Source organism: Symphalangus syndactylus, chromosome X (genome assembly GCF_028878055.3).
Source record: "Symphalangus syndactylus isolate Jambi chromosome X, NHGRI_mSymSyn1-v2.1_pri, whole genome shotgun sequence".
Lineage (NCBI taxonomy): Eukaryota > Metazoa > Chordata > Mammalia > Primates > Hylobatidae > Symphalangus > Symphalangus syndactylus.
The window spans coordinates 128,188,274-128,205,396 of record NC_072447.2 but is presented as its reverse complement, the minus strand read 5'-3'; the positions used below and the strand labels follow the sequence as shown (position 1 = coordinate 128,205,396).

The window sequence follows — 17,123 nt, the reverse complement described above, 5'->3', positions numbered from 1 at the left end:
GGTAATGTTATTCCTCCAGTTTTGTTCTTTTTGCTTAGATAGCTTTAGCTATTCTGGCTCTTTTATCCTTCCATTTAAATTTTAGGCTTTTTTTTTCTGTTTCTGTGAAGAATGCCATTGGGGTTTTAATAGGCATTGCATCAAATCTGTAGATTGCTTTGGATAGTATGGTCATTTTAACAATATTGTTTCCTCCAATCCATGAACATGGAATATTTTTCCATTTTTTGGTGTCCTCTTCAATTTCTTTCATCAGTGTTTTATAGTTTTTCATTATAGAGATCTTCTCTGATTAATTCCTAGGTATTTTATTTTATGTGTGGCTATTGTAAATGGGATTACTTTGTGATTTCTATTTAGGAATGTTCACTGTTGGCATATAGAAATGCTACTGATTTTTTATGTTGATTTTGTATCCTGCAACTTTACTGAATTTGTTTATCAGTTCTGATAGTTTTCTTGTGGAGTCTTTGTTTTTCCAAATAAGATTACATCATCTGCAAACAATGATAATTTCACTTCGTCCTTTCCAATTTGGGTGTCCTTTATATCATTCTCTTATATGATTACTCTATCTAGGACTTCCAATACTATGTTGAATAACAGTGGTAACAGTGGACATATTTGTCATGTTCCAGATCTTAAAGGAAAGGCTTTGAGTTTTTCCCCCTTTAGTATGATGCCAGCTGCAGGTCTGCCGAATACAACTTTTATAATGTTGGGATATCTTTCTTCTATCCCCAATGTTCTCAGGGTTTTTATCATGAAGGGGTGTTGAATTTTATCAAATGCTTTTTCAGCATCAATTGAAATGATCACCTGGTTTTTATTCTTCATTCTGTTTGTATGATGTATCACATTGATTGATTTGTGTATGGTGAACCATCCTTGCATCTCAGGGATAAATCCCTCTGGTCATGATGAATGATCTTTATAATATACTGTTGAATTCAGTTTGCTATTATTTTATTGAAGATTTTTGCATCAATATGCATCAGAAATATTGGCCTATAGTTTTCTTTTTTGATATGTCTTTATCTTGTTTTGGTATCAGGGTAATATTGGACCTATAGAATGAGTTTGGAGGTATTGTCTCCTCCTGTATTTTTTGGAATAGTTTGAGTAGGATTCATATTAGTTCTTCTTTAAATGTTTGGTAGAATTCAGCAGTAAAACCACCAGGCTTTTCTTGGAGATTTTTTATTACGGCATCCATCTTGTTATTCATTATTGGCCTGTTTAGGTTTTTGATTTTTTCCTAGTTCAATCTTGGTAGGTTATATGTATCTAGGAATTTGTCCATTTCTTCTAGATTTTTTTGATTTATTAGCATATAGCTGCAGATATTACACTAATGATACTTTGATTTTCTGCAGCGTAAGTTGTAATGTGTCCTTTTTCATTTCCGATTTTATTTATTTGAATCTTCTCTCTTTTTTTCTTTGTCTGTCAATCTCGTTTAACTTAAAAAAACTTTTGTTTCATTAATCTTTTGTATTGTTTTTCATTTCAATTTCATTGAAATTAAATGAAATTTATGCTCTGATCTTTATTATTTCTTTTCTTCTACTAATTCTGGGTTTGGCTTGCTCTTGCTTTTCTAGTTCCTTAAAATGCATTGTTAGATTGTTAATTTGAAGTTTCTCCTCTTTTTTGATGTAGGCATTATAGCTATAAACTTCCTTCTTAGTACTACTTTTGCTGTGTCCCATAGGTTTTGGTATGTTGTGTTTCCATCATTATTTGTTTCAAGAAATGTTTTAATTTCTTTATTAATTCCTCCATTGACCCACTGGTCATTCAGGAACACATTGTTTAATTTCCATGTATTTTTATAGTTTCCAAAATTCCTCTTGTTATTAATTTCTAGTTTTATCCCATTGTAGTAGAGAAGATGCTTGATATTATTTCAACTTTTTGAATGTTTTGAAGACTTGTTTGTGACCTAAAATATGGTCTATCCTTGCGAATGATCCATGTGCTGAGGAAAATAATGTATATTCTGCAGCTCTTGGATGAAATGCTCTATAAATATCTATTACATCCATGTGGTCTATAGTGCAGATTAAGTCTGATGTTTCTTTGTTGATTTTCTGTCTGGAAGATCTGTCCATTGCTAAAAGTGGGGTGTTGAAGTCTGCAGCTATTATTGTATCGGGGCCTATCTCTCTCTTTAGTTCTAACAATATCTGTTTTATATATCTGGGTGCTCCAGTGTTGGCTGCATATATATATTCAAAATTATGTCCTCCTGCTGAGTTGGCCCCTTTATCATTAAATAGTGACCTTCTTTTCTCTTCTTATAGTTTTTGTCTTGAAATCTATTTTGTCTGATATAAGTATAGCAAATCCTGCTCTTTGTTTTTGGTTTTCATTGGCATATAATATCTTTTTCTATTCCTTTATTTTCAGTCTATGTGTGCTTTACAGGTGAGGTGTTTTTATTTTAGGCAACAGATCAATATTTTTTCACCCATTCAGCCAGTCTGTGTCTTCTGATTGGAGAGTTTAGTCCATTTACATTCAGTTATTATTGATAAGTAAGGACTTACTCCTGCCATTTTGTTATTTGTCTTTCAGTTGTTAAGTGGCCTTCTCTTTCTTCTTTCCTTTCTGTCTTCTTCTAGTGAAGATGATATTCTCTGGTGATAGGAGTTACTATTTTGCTTTTCATTTTTTGTGTATTCATTGTGTGTTTTTGGTTTGAGGTTACTATGAGGCTTGCAAATACTATCTTATAACCCATAATTTTAACCTGATAACAATTCAACACTATTTGCATAAACACACAAGCAAAATGAAAAATAATAAAAACTGTACACATTACTCTTCTTCCTCTGCTTTTTAACTTTTTGTTGTTTCTATTTATATCTTATTGTACTTACTATGTCTTGAAAAGTTGTTGTAGTTATTATTTTTATTGGTTCATTATTTAGTCTTTCTACTTAGAATAAGAGTAGTTTACACACCACAGTTACAGTGTTATGATATTTTGTGTTTTTCTGTGTGCTTACTATTACCAGTGAGATTTGTGCCTTCAGGTCATTATTGCTCATTAATGTCCTCTTCTTTCTGATTGAAGTACTCCTTTTAGTATTTCTTGTAGAACAGGTCTGGTATTGATTAAATCCCTCAGGTTTTGTTACTCTGGGAAAGCCTTTATTTCTCCTTTGTGCTTGAAGGATATTTTTTACTGAATATACTATTCTGTGGTAAACTTTTTTTTCCCTTAGCACTTTAAACATGTCATGCCGTTCTCTCCTGACCTGTACAATTTCCACTGAAAAGTCTGCTGCCAGACATATTGGAGTTTCATTATATGTTGTATGTTTCTTTTCTCTTTTAGGATCCTTTTTTCCCCTTGACCTTTGAGAGTTGTATTATTATTAATAAATGCCTTGAAATAGTCTTCTTTGAGTTAAATCTGCTTGGTGTTCTATAATCTTCTTGTACTTTGTTATTGATATGTTTCTCTAGGTTTGGGAAGTTCTCTGTTATTATTCCTTTGAATAAAGTTTCTACCCCTGTGTCCTTCTCTACCTCCTCTTTAAGGCCAATAACTCTTAGATTTGCCCATTTAAGGCTATTTTCTAGATCCCGTAGTCATGCTTTATTGTTTTTGTTTTTGTTATTTTTGCCTCCTCTGACTATGTATTTTCAAGAAGACTGTCTTCAACCTCACCAGTTCTTTCTTTGCTTGATCCATTCTGCTATTAGATTCTGATACATTCTTCAGTATTTCAGTTACATTTTTCAGCTCCAGAATTTCTGCTTGACTCTATTGAATTATTCCAATCTCTTTGTTAAATTTATCTGATAGAATTCTGAATTCCTTCTTTTTGTTATCTTGAATTTCTTTGAGTTTCCTCAACACAGCTATTTTGGATCCTCTGTCTGAAAGGTCACAGGTCTGTGTTTCTCCAGGATTGGTCCCTGGTACCTTATTTAGTTCATTTGGTGAGGCCATATTTTCCTAGATAGTGTTGATGCTAATCAATATTCTTCGTTGTCTCGCATTGAAGAGTTAGGTGTTTATTGTAGTCTTCACTGTCTGGGTTTATTGTAGCCAACCTTCTTGGGAAGGCTTTCCAGACATTTGAAAAGACTTGTGTGTTGTGATATATGCTTTGGGGGCATTCCGAGCCCAGTAATACTGTGGTTCTTGCAGACTCGTAGAGGTACCACTTTGATAGTCTTGGACGAGATTTGGGAGAGTTCTCTGGATTATCACACAGAGATTCTTGTTCTGTTCCCTTACTTTCTCTCAAAGAAACAGAGTCTATCTCTCTGTTCTGAACCACATAAAGCTGGGAATGGAGTGACACAGGCACCTCTGTGGCCACCACCACTATGACTGTGCTGTTTCAGACCTAATGCCAGCACAACACTGGTTTTACCCAAGGCTGGCTTTAACCATTCCCTGGCTACTGCCTATATTTGCTCAAGGCCTGGGGGCTCTACAATTGGCTGGTGTCTAAGCCAGCCAGCCCTGTGTCCTTCCCTTCAGGTCAGCAAGGTCCAGAAGTGTTGTCCAGGAGTCAGGGACTAGAGGTAAAAAAGACTTTGAAGGCTACCTGGCGTTCTATTGTATTGTAGCTGAGCTGGTACTCAAAACACAAGAGACAGTCCTTCCCACTCTTCTTTCCCCTTTCAAAAGTCAGAGGAACCTCACCTGGTAGTCACCGCCACCCCAGACCACAGGGAGTACTGCCAGACTACTGCTGATGTTCATTTAAGGCAGAGGGTCTTGGAAATCAGCTTTTTGTAAATATTGCCTGGCTTGGGACTCAACCTTTAGAGCAGTGGGCTCCTCTCTGGCCCAGGGCAGGTCCAGAAATGCTGTTCAACAGTCAAATCCTGGAATTGGGGACCCCAAGAGCCCACTTAGTGTTCTAGCCCCACTTCGCCATACTGGTATATAAGGTGCAAGAAAATGTCCCCTTTGCTTTTCCCTCTGCTTTTCTCAAGCAGAAGTTTTGCCCCATTGCCACAACAGCTGATCATGTGCTGAGTCTTACCTGAAACCAGCAAGTCTCAGAGGCTCACCCAAGGCTTTTGATGGGTATCATTGCTGTTTATTCAGGATCCAAAGGCTCTTCAATTAGCAAGTAATGAATGTTGGCAGGACTGGGTGCTTTCCTTGAAGGCAGCAGGTTCCCTTCTGGCCCAGGGTTTGTCCAGTAATGTCATCTGGAAGCTAGGGCCTGGAACAAGGGCCTCATGACTCTGACTAGAGCCCTATCCTGCCTTGGCTGAGCTGGTATACAAGATGCAAGACAAAGGCCTCTTCATTATTGCCTCTCCTCTCCTCAAGCAGAAGGAAGGGGTCTCTTTTGGAGCTGTGATCTGTGCAGCCTGGGGTTAGGGGAGGTTTGCTGCCAACACTCCCTTGGCTGCCCCAGCTGGTGTCTCAAGTATGTTACATGCCCCTCCCCGTCCACTGTCTCTAGGCCTACTTCAGCACTAGGACTCAACTAAGAGTTGCAGTCCTTATGGCCTAGATTGTCATTCAAGTTTACTTGGATGCACAGAATGCTGTAGCCCTCAGTGGTGAGGTTTGTACCCACTCAAGTTTGGACCTCTAAGATCAGTGATTCCCTCCTTGGCTAGGGCTGGTTTAAATGCTCCCCCTGTGGGTGGTTGTCTGCTGAGTTTGGTCCGGTTATCCTTTTTGCTCTAGCAAACAGTTCAGCACTGAGTTCAATGTCTCATAATTGTTGTGTTCTCCCTCCCCCAGCACCCAGAGATACTCTCTATACCACACAGCTGCTGCCACAGGCAATGGGGGGAGGGGGGTATTGGTAATTCAGGACTGTTTTTCCTATCTCTTCGGTGCCTCTTTCAGCAATATGAAGTTAACACCAGGTACTATGAGTGCTCACCTGATTTTTGGTTCTTATGAAGGTGTTTTTTCTACATAGATAACTGTTAACTTGGTGCCTTTTGGGGGGGCAATGGGTGGAACCTTCTATTCTGCTTCCTCCACATCCTCCCCCTATTTCTTGCACAACTGATTGTTAAAGGCTTTGTTTATTTGTGTAAGCCAGTTTGGTTTCTGAAAGACTTGGTCAGTCAGCTCAATAAAGTCAGTAGTTTTTAAACTCTTAAGTTAATAGTTGCATCAGTCGAACCTATTTTCTGGTTTCCTGGATTTGTTTCGTTTCAGTTTATGATGACTATACTGGCCCTTATGGTAATATATTCAAGCTAATTTGTGCGTGGAGAAATAGTTGCAATTGATATGCCAAATCAATGCATGTAGACACAACCATATTCAATCACAATTAGTCAAATGAGTGTTGTAGAAGAACTTTATACTCAGCATAGTTCATTTTAAGACAAGGAAATAGCAAATACCAATTGATTGAATGTCCATAAATAAGTAAATAAATAAGCACATGCATGTATTGTTTTGAGTGATTTATGAAAATAAGCAAGTCGATCAAAATTGTCAAATAGGTCTATTCATATAAGACATTGCCTAAATTAATATGTCATCTGACTAAATTGCCTAGTAATTCCAGTAAAAACTATTGAAATTTTAGTTTATGAAGATATACTCATATTTTATCCAATAATGCATCAATTGATTTTTTAGAAAGCATTCCAATTAGAATGATCAATCAATCCCATCAAAGTTTTTAATAAAAGTGGATCTATAGGGTAGTCATACCTAAAGTAAGACTAGAATAAGAAACAGTGAGGTGTTAAAGTGAGATTTTGCTAATCCTGAATCATGTTGGAGTTTGAGGAAATATCTGTAGAGGTTGAAAAGAGTGGCAAATGAAAGTTCAGCACTTCAGCCTTAAAAGAATCATAAACCCATAAACTCATGACATTTTGCAGTCAAAACAATGCCACAGCTGACATTTAGGTACCCCAGGAAGCAAAAACAAAACATAACAACAAAACAGAAACAACCAAAAAATAGAAAGATAAGGAAAGTAAACAGACAATGGATTAAGTACTTGATACATATTTTTACTCGCCCTCAATAAAAAAAATCTATGGATTAAGTACTTGATATATATTTTTACTTGCCCACAATACATAAATTATTTTAACCTTTAGTTGCTTTTGTTTTATTTCTGGATGTTGTAGGATACTGTTTGCTCATTTGTATAACTTGCATAGGGAGAAGTAAGGATTTGGGAAGTAATTTTATCTTGTGCCTCAGTGTAGTTTTGTCCCTAAGCTCTGTCATTTGTATATCAAACTAATACTGTCATTTTTATCAGCTTCAGCCACAAGAAGGTTTATCAAGATGTTTCTGTTTTACTTCTCGTTTCTAAGCAGCTGCCTAGAACTAGAGTCATGAGTCTGCTAAATTGGGCAGGCATTCAGAATTTTGTTTTTAATCATGTTCTCCCAAAAATCATAATTTTATAAAAAGAAATTAGCCCAAGGTAAATCTCAGGAGAAAAGTGTTTTTCTCTAATAACCTGCCTCCAATGAAGCGGTTGGTCTTTACCCACAAGAACTAGAAATAATAATTTTTTTGTTCTTTATACCTTGGGCCTGGGAGACTTAAAATAAAGAAATATCTTGCTTTTCAACAACTTGGGTTTCAGTTGTTCCAGATTGAATTAGTGTAAATAAAATAGGAAGAAGGACCCTAGCAAATCAATACTGCATTGGTAGTAAACTGGAAAATACTGACAAATTATCCTTTTAGGCCTTAGCGAGGTTTAATCTAAACATCGTTTTCTCCTGACAGCATGAAAGAGAAGAGAGTAATTTATTACACCATCCTGATATGGACGAGAAAAGACTGCTGTGTGTTCTTCAGTGTTCTGGCTCTCTCCTTCTTTATGCCAGTTCAATTTTTGTTTTGCTCCAGAAAAGCATTCTCCAATAATATGGTTACAGGTCTTGTAACTTTAATGCTGTAGCACTACTCTCTTGTCATGGTACATTTGAGAACTTGCCAGCTGGTATAAGAATGTGGATTGTGAAGTGCTCAGTTGAGATTCAGCTGTCTCTCATTACATATATGGGGTATGTTCCTAAAGTCCTATACGCAAATAATTTTATAGCTTTACCTAATGTGTGAGGTCACTATGTAGAGGGATCTTTTAGAAAATCTTGTCACATTATAATGTGAATAATTACCCTGCCCCTAAATTTCACGATTTTCATAACTCGAGATTTTTGCTTGTTGGGTTTATTTAAGGTGGACTATCTCTCTTATTCAGTTAAAGCTTACTCATTTATAGGGAAGGGGGAATTTGTGTTTACTGAAGGAAAAATATTTAGCATTATTTCTTTCCTAATTTCCTGTGGTTTTTGTTTCATCAAACAACTCTTATTCCATGTGATAGGTGTGTAATACAAATATGTGAAATATGTCTCACAAATATTAGATCAGCAATTTGTTCATCTTTTTCTGTTAAATAAATTGGTCATGTTAAATGTCACATTTTCCAACGTGGACATGATAAAATAGCACTTTTAATTAACCCAAGAGGGATATGGACATAAGAAAACCAAACACTTGCTCCAGGCAGGATCCTTTCTCAAGGAACTGCATTATGAATATGGCTTAAATTATTGATTATATGTATCCCATGTATTTTGCAAAACCTAAAATGTTATTATATTGTCATTACACTTCAACAGTTATCATCAGGATAATAAATAAACTCAAACTTTTTTTTTTTTTTTTTGAGACAGGGTCTCACCCTGTCGCCCAGGCTGGAGTGCAGTGGCACTATCTTGGCTCACTGCAACCTCTGCCGCCCGGGTTCAAGTGATTCTCCTACCTCAGCCTCCTGAGTAGCTGGGATTACAGGCACCTGCCACCATGCCTGGCTAATTTTTGTAGTTTTTAGTAGAGATGGGGTTTCACCATCTTGGCCAGGCTGGTCTTGAACTCCTGACCTCATTATCCACCTGCCTCAGCCTCCCAACGTTCTGGGATTACAGGCTTGAGCCACCACGCCTGGCCAACCTCAAACATTTTTAACACATTTTGAGAATAGTGTACATATTAAATAGCAATAAATGTTTTCCTACATACTGTTCCACATATCAAATCCAAGCCTTAAAATGTCTAATTGCTCATCTAGACTCCAAAAATATTTAAATTACCAGGTACCTCTAGCCAAAAGATAAAAACATTAAATTAGAAATGATTAACATATTTACAAAAAAGAGGAATTTTTCTAAGAAATTTGGTTAAACTTAGTTCCTCTGACTCAGAAGAGGAAGGAGTTTCTTCTGGAAAACATTTTCTAAAATAGCAAAATTCATCATAAATATATGATTGGGACTATTAAATATAAATGTTGCAGTCTTAATCATCTATAGACCAAGCCATTATGACAAGATTTCCCTGTACAAATGTGCAGCATGTTTCATATGCCAGTGTGTTAAAAAAAAGAATCATTTGATGACTTTAAAATAATTAACTGAAATATTTGAATTTGCTTTCCTTTAGATATCGTATGAAATATCATTACCATTTTGTGAGACCTTTTAGGTTATTAAACATTTAAAAATTCCTTCTGTGAATAAGGCACTTTTATAGGAGGGAGACAGTGGGAAGATATGGGGAATGTAAGGATTACTGATGTGCTCACAGCTTAGCAGCTTGCTTACTTGGACTTAATGATGCTGATAAAAGTAATTCAGATGACATTATTAACCTATCTCTATATAACTCAGCCAATTGACCAGAATAAGATCAATATTTTTCCCCACTTGTCAAGACAGCCAATCACCATGGCTTTGATTGGATCATGTCATGGTCAATCCAATTCATTAGTTAAGATTACTGAAATAAACCACCCTGAGAGAAACCAAATGCCAGTTAGGTCGTGGGCAAGTGCCAAGTGGTGGAAGAGTTCTATAAGAGCAAGCTCATCAAATGATTTCCTCAAGTCATTATTCATGTCCAGAATTGATTCAGTGAGTAAAGTCATTTGAAGGGTCTGGAAGATACAAAGTCGAAAAAAATGCTTTCTAAAATTTAAAGTGAAAACATTTGTTAGCATGTATTAGAATTTGTTTCAAAACTACAATTTTTTATTGTACAAATATTTGTTAAAGGACTAAGAATCCAGAAATAAATAATTAGACATTTTCCTTGACCTTGAGAAGTTCATAATCAGTGGGCAGAGTAAGGGAGTAGACATATAAATAGATAATTATAGTGCAATGTAGTAAGCCTTGTAATAGATGTATGTAAAATGCATGCATTAGAAGCACAAAGAAAATAAGCTGGAGAAATCGAGGAGGATTTCACAGAGAATGTGATATTTGAATTTTATCTTGAAGTATAGATATGAATATTTTGTCTTTTTATTTTCTTCTATATTTGTGCGTGTGTATACACACATGCACATGCATTAGTATGTATATCAGTTACTACCCTTTCATTTGTGAGTGACTAGGAAAAGGTAAATATTTGATTGCTTCTGGTTTTGGGGTTTTTTTTAACAGCTTTATTGAGATAGATTTCATACATCATACAATTCACTCATTTGAAGTTGTAAAATTAAATGGTTTTTATTATATTTACAGAGTGGTGCAACTATCACCACAATCAATTTTAGAACATCTTCATCACCTCACAAAAACCCTTTACACTCAGCTATCATCTTCCTACTCCTTTATCCCCCAACTGTAAGTAGCACTAATCTACATTTTGTCTCTACAGATTTTCCTATTCTGGAGATGTCATACAAATTAAATCATATAATATTGGTCAATTTGTGTCTGGCTTTTATCACTTTGCATGTTTTCAAAATTTGTCTATGTCATAACATATATCAGTTAAATTCCTTTTAATTGCCAGATAATGGCTCATTGCGTGGAGATATCACATTTGTTTATTCATTCTCCAGTTGATGGACATTTGGATCGTTTCCACTTTTGCCCTTCCGATTTCACAGAGGGTGTTCTATTTGTTTTCTTTTAATTTTCTAATGTTCCGTCTTGTCAATTTTTTTTATCATCTTGGAGAAAAATTATTTTTCCCAGCTGATAATTATCTGTTCTACTGAGAATATGATAAATGTGGTTTTCCCTCAGATGAAAGTAATCTGATCATATCTGTGGTCCTAAGAAAAATTTTTCTCTACTGCCTGTGAGATGTAGAGGCAGCTCATAAGACAGTGACTTCCAACCTTTTATGGCCAGGGCCCATAATAAGAAATACATTTTTCATCACAACCCAGTACATACATAATTTATGTGTATGTATTAAACAAAAGTTTCACAAAACAGTGTTTATGCTTACTATGTGCAGTGCACTGTGATAGGCTATCCTATTCTAGTCTATCCTAACCTTTTCTGTTCTATTCTACCCTATCCTAATCTACCCTGTCATATTATAGTCTATTGTTTTAAATGTACATTACATGACCCATACATTGATTTCACAACCCACTACCAGGTCACTATCTGAAATTTTGTAAACTTCAGATTTCAAATCTGAAGTTCTGTTATAGGAGAGAGACCAGAACACATTCTGTGTCGAGAAATATTCATCTCATCTTTCTGAGGTAATGACTAAAGAATGGTATTTTATTGGTTGATACCCATCAAATGTTGGTGAATAATAAAAAGGCCCTATATTGACACCTCCATTCTTAACCTACTGACGTTTAGAAGCAAAAGAATAATTACTGCTCTAGTTCATTACCTTCAGAACAGTAACTGTGCTATGAATATTATTCCCTTCTCTTGGGAATTAACTTTCCTATTATGACTCATAACATTTCTTTTGTACTAGCAAGGTAAAATGTACCACTTAAATATAAGGCATTATAAGGAATTTAGGGCATTTTAATATAATGTTTAAGTTTTTTGATCTAATATTTTCATCTAATAGTTTAAGGTCTTTTAATCTAATGTATGTAACTTAAATGCAAGGCATTTTAAGACAACTTTTAAAATACAGAGGGGACTCTAATGGACCTTCCCCTCTGTATTTTAAAGGATGCCTTAAGGTGACATGATTTCTCTAGAATGACAAGTCCCAAGGAAGTATAAGCAAAATATTCCCATGGAGAGTGATAGAATAACCTGAAAGACAGTTCAGACTCATTTCTCATATGACTCACTTCTCTAAATTTGGCTTTAACAGCTTATATTCTAGAAGGAAGGAAAATTGGCCTTCAGAATTGAAATGCCAATGAATAAAATGTGTCTATAGGACACAATATGATAATATTACATGTGATGGTGACCTATTAAAAAAAAAACTGAAACTCCCACCACCTTACCCAACATTCCTTCATAGCTCCTAAATAGAAGGGTACTCTTACTCTCTTCCTATGGTGACTTAATTGCTGACTTTCTTCCTTTTTCTCTTTCCACACTTCTCCACAAACACATACAAGTTGGGAAAACTCCTCCAAAGTATCTTCCTACCTTCTATACACAAATCTTCCTTTCTTCTTTTCTTTATTTTTCCACTTCCACAATCTTCCTGTCTCTTTTGTACTTGTGGCTGCCATTTCCAGAAGAATCCAAGATGTACAATTGACAGGAAACACCAAACTGAATTATAGAGATGGGCAGAAACTTCAACTTTGCTTCTTTCCTCTTTACCTGTTACCCTGCACTTTCAGAGAACTTAATTGTAGATTGCAAAATGAAGATCAAGCAATAACCACACACAATGAAGGATTCAAGGAATCCTAAAAAGGAAGAAAGTGAAAGTAGTAGAACCTTTCTTGTTACACATCTCTATTTTACTTATTCAAATGCTATTCTTTTTTAAGTCTATGTTTCCAGCCTGGTTAATCATAAAAGCTCAATCAAGCACTTCATTTTAGTCTTTTTTGTGTGGGATTATTATTGCCATGGGTGGAGAACTTCACACAAAGTAGTGCATTTAAGTCATGCCCAATAATGGCTCAGAAAATTGGTTTTGTGTATATACTGTGTAAATAGCAGATAATTCCCAAATCAGGTAAGAAAAGAGAAAAGACAGAAAAGTCATAAATAAAAGTGTAGAATATACTTCTATAGTGAAGGCTTATCCTTATTTCAATTAAGAATTATGACTTATGAAAGTAAATACATAAAAGCTTAGATCCCTGTTGTCAAATGCAAAATATATGGAAGTATCACAGACCTATGAAATGCCAAATACACTTGCACTTATTCATGGGCACTAATAACTTTAATTAAGCCAGAACATCTCAAAATAACAATAATGAAAATTACATAGGTAATAAGACTATAAACTGGACTTGAATAAATGATTTTGTTTTCTTTAGAGGATGTTGGCTAACATTCAGTCTCCAAGTATAAAATATTTATTACATGTCCATTTGCGAAAAAGATAATTTTTAATCCAATTCAATTTTACATTTTTCTATTATCCTACCAGGCAGAGTTTAATGCAGTACATTTGAACTCATGTTATGTTTATTGAATAAGTTTTTCCTACTTGCCTGGAGTAAGTGCATTTTTCTGTTACTTAAACTTAAATGTTTTCCACTGTTTTTCCAAATAACAGTTTAGAGTATGTGTTTACTTGAAGTTATGTCTTAAGATTTTGAAATTTCTTTCCCAGATAGTATTTATGAAACATACTTTCTGTTGTCCTGTTGCATTAAACTTTTTATAATTGGTATTTTAATGTTTCTTAAGCCAAAAGAATGATACTATATGTGCTAGACTTATACTCATCCTTATCTTTGGTTTGGACTGATAAATCTACTTTTCTGTTAGGAAAAATGTCTGTCTGAAATAATCTGCCTCCATTTTCTTTTTTTTTAATTTCAGTAGTTTTGAGGGAACACGTGGTGTTTGGTTACATGGATAAGTTCTTCAATGGTGATTTCTGAGATTTTGGTGCACCTGTCACCTGAGCGGTGTACCCTGTACCCAATGTCTTTTATCCCTCACCCACCTCCTACCCTTTCCCCTGAGTCCCCAAAGTCCATTATATCATTCTTATGCCTTTCAATCCTCATAGCTTAGCTCCCACCTGTAAGTGAGAACATACTATATTTGCGTTTCCATTCCTGAGTTACTTCACTTAGAATAATGGTCTCCAACTCCATCCAGGTTATTGCAAATGCCATTATTTCTTTGCATTTTATCTGCCTCTATTTTCTGACAGGCAGCTCATCTGAAACCCTAACTGCATAGTTTTTTGACCTCTCTCTGGTCAGTAATCATTACGGTCACTCCATTTCCACAATTCATTTCCTCTTCTCCCCCTCCTTCACTCTCACTGAATCACTTGTGGTCTCATCAAGGCCCTCATACCTCCCTAGCTACCTATCTATTTCATAAACCTTTTCAGGCTCTCTCTCTTACCCTATTTCAACCGTGAACTCGTTGACACTCTTGTGTTGCACCATCCTGCCAATCCTCAACCATTAATCAGCTTTCCTTGATGTTTTCTTTCATTTTTTTTTCTTCTTCTTCTTTCTTTCATTATACTGCTTCTGCCAAAGAAAATCACATCCCTGATTGACTGGTGCCGCTGCAAATTCATAATATCCAAGTTCAGCCAAGCCTTTAAAACTGCCCAGCTGTCTCGATTTTTGTTCTTAAGTCAGCTCCCATTCTAGTTCCCCATTCTTACTGGGCTAATGATATTGTCTCTGAAATATTTACTCCACCCACACCTTCGCAGACAGCAGAAAATGTTGCTTTCTACCTCATAGAAAAATAAAGGCCATCAATCATGAAGTCCCCTCCATTCCCTGCCACCCTACACTAAATATACTTCTATTTATACTTAGTCTTACCACATGTTTCACAGTAAGAAATGTCCTTTCCCCTTTTCATTGTCAACTCTCATTCTGTGTTTTTGATCCCATACACTCCCCACCTCCTCTGGAGCTTACACTTTCAATGCCTTCTCACTTGCATTATTAATCTCTCTATTCCCTCATAAATACTTCCCCATTTACCATTTAGTCCTCAATCTTCATGGGTTGCTACTTATTTTTTTCCAGCCTTTTGCCCAAATATGACGTACTCTGTGAGGCCTTCCATGATCACATTATTTAAAATCACAGCTTCAGATACTGTATCCACACAATTACCTCCTGTTCTCTTTTCTTGCTTTAACTTTCTCTTTAGCCCTTGTCAATATCTAACATGCTTTAACTTATTTTTCTTATTAATTATCTGCCTTGTCCAATAGAATATAAACTCCATAGGGCAAGGATTTTGCCTGAATTCTTATCAACTAAAACAAAGTCTGACACATAGTAGGAACAAAATGAGTATTTATTGAATAAATTAAATGTAATTTGACTTCTATTTCCACTAGGCTATTACAGTCCTAAAGATCATCATTGAGATTATGGCTAAATCCAGTCCTCATTTTAGGTCTCATCCTACTTTTAGTAGAAGTTAGTGTAATTGTACAATTGTTCCCTTAAGAAAAATGATTTATCTGGGCTATCCAGTCTTTTTAGACTCCTTCACTGATGTTTCCTCTTCACTCCACCCTTGAAAGGTATCAATGTTCACCAGATATCTGTCCTTGGACCTTTTCTTCCTTGCACTCTTTTTCTGAGAAGTATCATCCATATCCATGTTTTTTAAACACTGCCAGTGGCTTCTCAGTCTAGATTTCTAGTCACTACTTTTTTCCAGAACTGTTTCTAACTGCATATTGGATATCTACTAGATGGCTTGTATGTTTTTCAAACTCAACACAACCAGCATTAATTCAGTACCCTCTCTTCTTCCCGAATGCCTTGTTTTAATTAATGGCATCAACATCTACTCAGTCTCTCAAGATATATACTTTTTTTTTTTATTTATTCTAGGCTCCTTCTTCTCCCCTGCCTCCAATTCTGTTCCAAGTTCTAATAACTCTACTTCCTAATTCCATTTCTAACATATTCCTTTTTCTCCATCTTCTTCACCTCTGCCTTACCTCTAGCCCTCATAATTTTTCACGTGTGATATAATAGTTACCTGATTTTTTTCTACCTTCAGTCCTGCCCAAATCCAATCAAGCTTTTATACTGTCACCATAAATACCTTAGCCAATGCAAATCTTTCCATACTTGTCCCCTCTTGAAACTCAATGACTATCCTTTGTACTCTCATGTAAACTTTTTACTCCATAAAGCCTAGCTTCAACCTACCTTTCCAACATCTTAAAACTCTACAGGTAACTTTATTCATTTTTCTCCAGCTACACCACACACTTTCTCAACTCCAGACCTACAGCTTCTTTTACCCAGAATGTCAATTTCTTTCCTTTATATCTGGCAAACTTCTAAGCACTATTCAATAGCCAGTTCAGATAGCAGCTCATCTGTAGATCTCTAAATCTCACAAAGTAAGTCACCTTGGTTTTTTACCTTAGAGCATTCTGTATCGTTTATCTCTATGAAAAAAAACATATTTACATTGTGTTTCAAAAACTTGGTTTGCATGTTTATCTTTTCACTGAACTGTGAGCTCCCAGCCCTCAAGTAATTAAGATAGTCTAGCTAAGGAGATAGCACACGTACTTAAAAGAGTAAATAGTGCAAGGTATGGTATGATGATCATATGATAGAAATGGACCGAGAATGGAGAAATGGAAGCAATCAGGACTACTTCATGGGGTTGGATCATCAGGGAAGGCTGCACAGAGGAAGCAGCTCTCAAGGTTAAATGGTTTTTGGATAAGTCAAGAAGCAAGGACCCAGTATTTCACTTGAGGATTATGCTCTGAGCCAATATGAAAAGATAGCTCAAGTAGAATAGTGAGATGGACACTGGGACAGGGAGATTTGAGCTTGATTGTGGATTTCCTAAATGTCATAAATTTGCTATTGTGTTGTGTATTTATATGCATATGCACATACATGCCCCTTAGATACTTTTCTACCCATTCTTATCCTAAAATTACCAAGTCTAAACTGGAAGTTTTCTAATTCCTCAAGAATAATCTGATTTATACTCTTGTATTATCCTATATCATTCAAAGGACTTCTCCTAGAGTCCTGTAAATAAGGACTGAGATAAGGGATGTAAATGCATAGGGCAGTGCCCAACATACAGAAAGTGATTTATAAAGGTCAAGATTTTCCTCTTGACCTCAGTCTCTGATCTCAGGGGCCAAATTAGACATTGTACTGATTCAGACAGGAAAACAGAAAAGAAGAGAGAAAGTCATAGATGGAATAAAACTTGGATCA

The 17,123-nt window shown here is 35.7% G+C and overlaps 1 protein-coding gene across 2 annotated transcripts in view; it reads left to right on the top strand.

Moving 5' to 3' along the window:
* Positions 1-17,123, top strand: part of TENM1 (teneurin transmembrane protein 1) — an 815,747-nt gene that overhangs the window by 334,704 nt on the left and 463,920 nt on the right. The window lies entirely within an intron of this gene.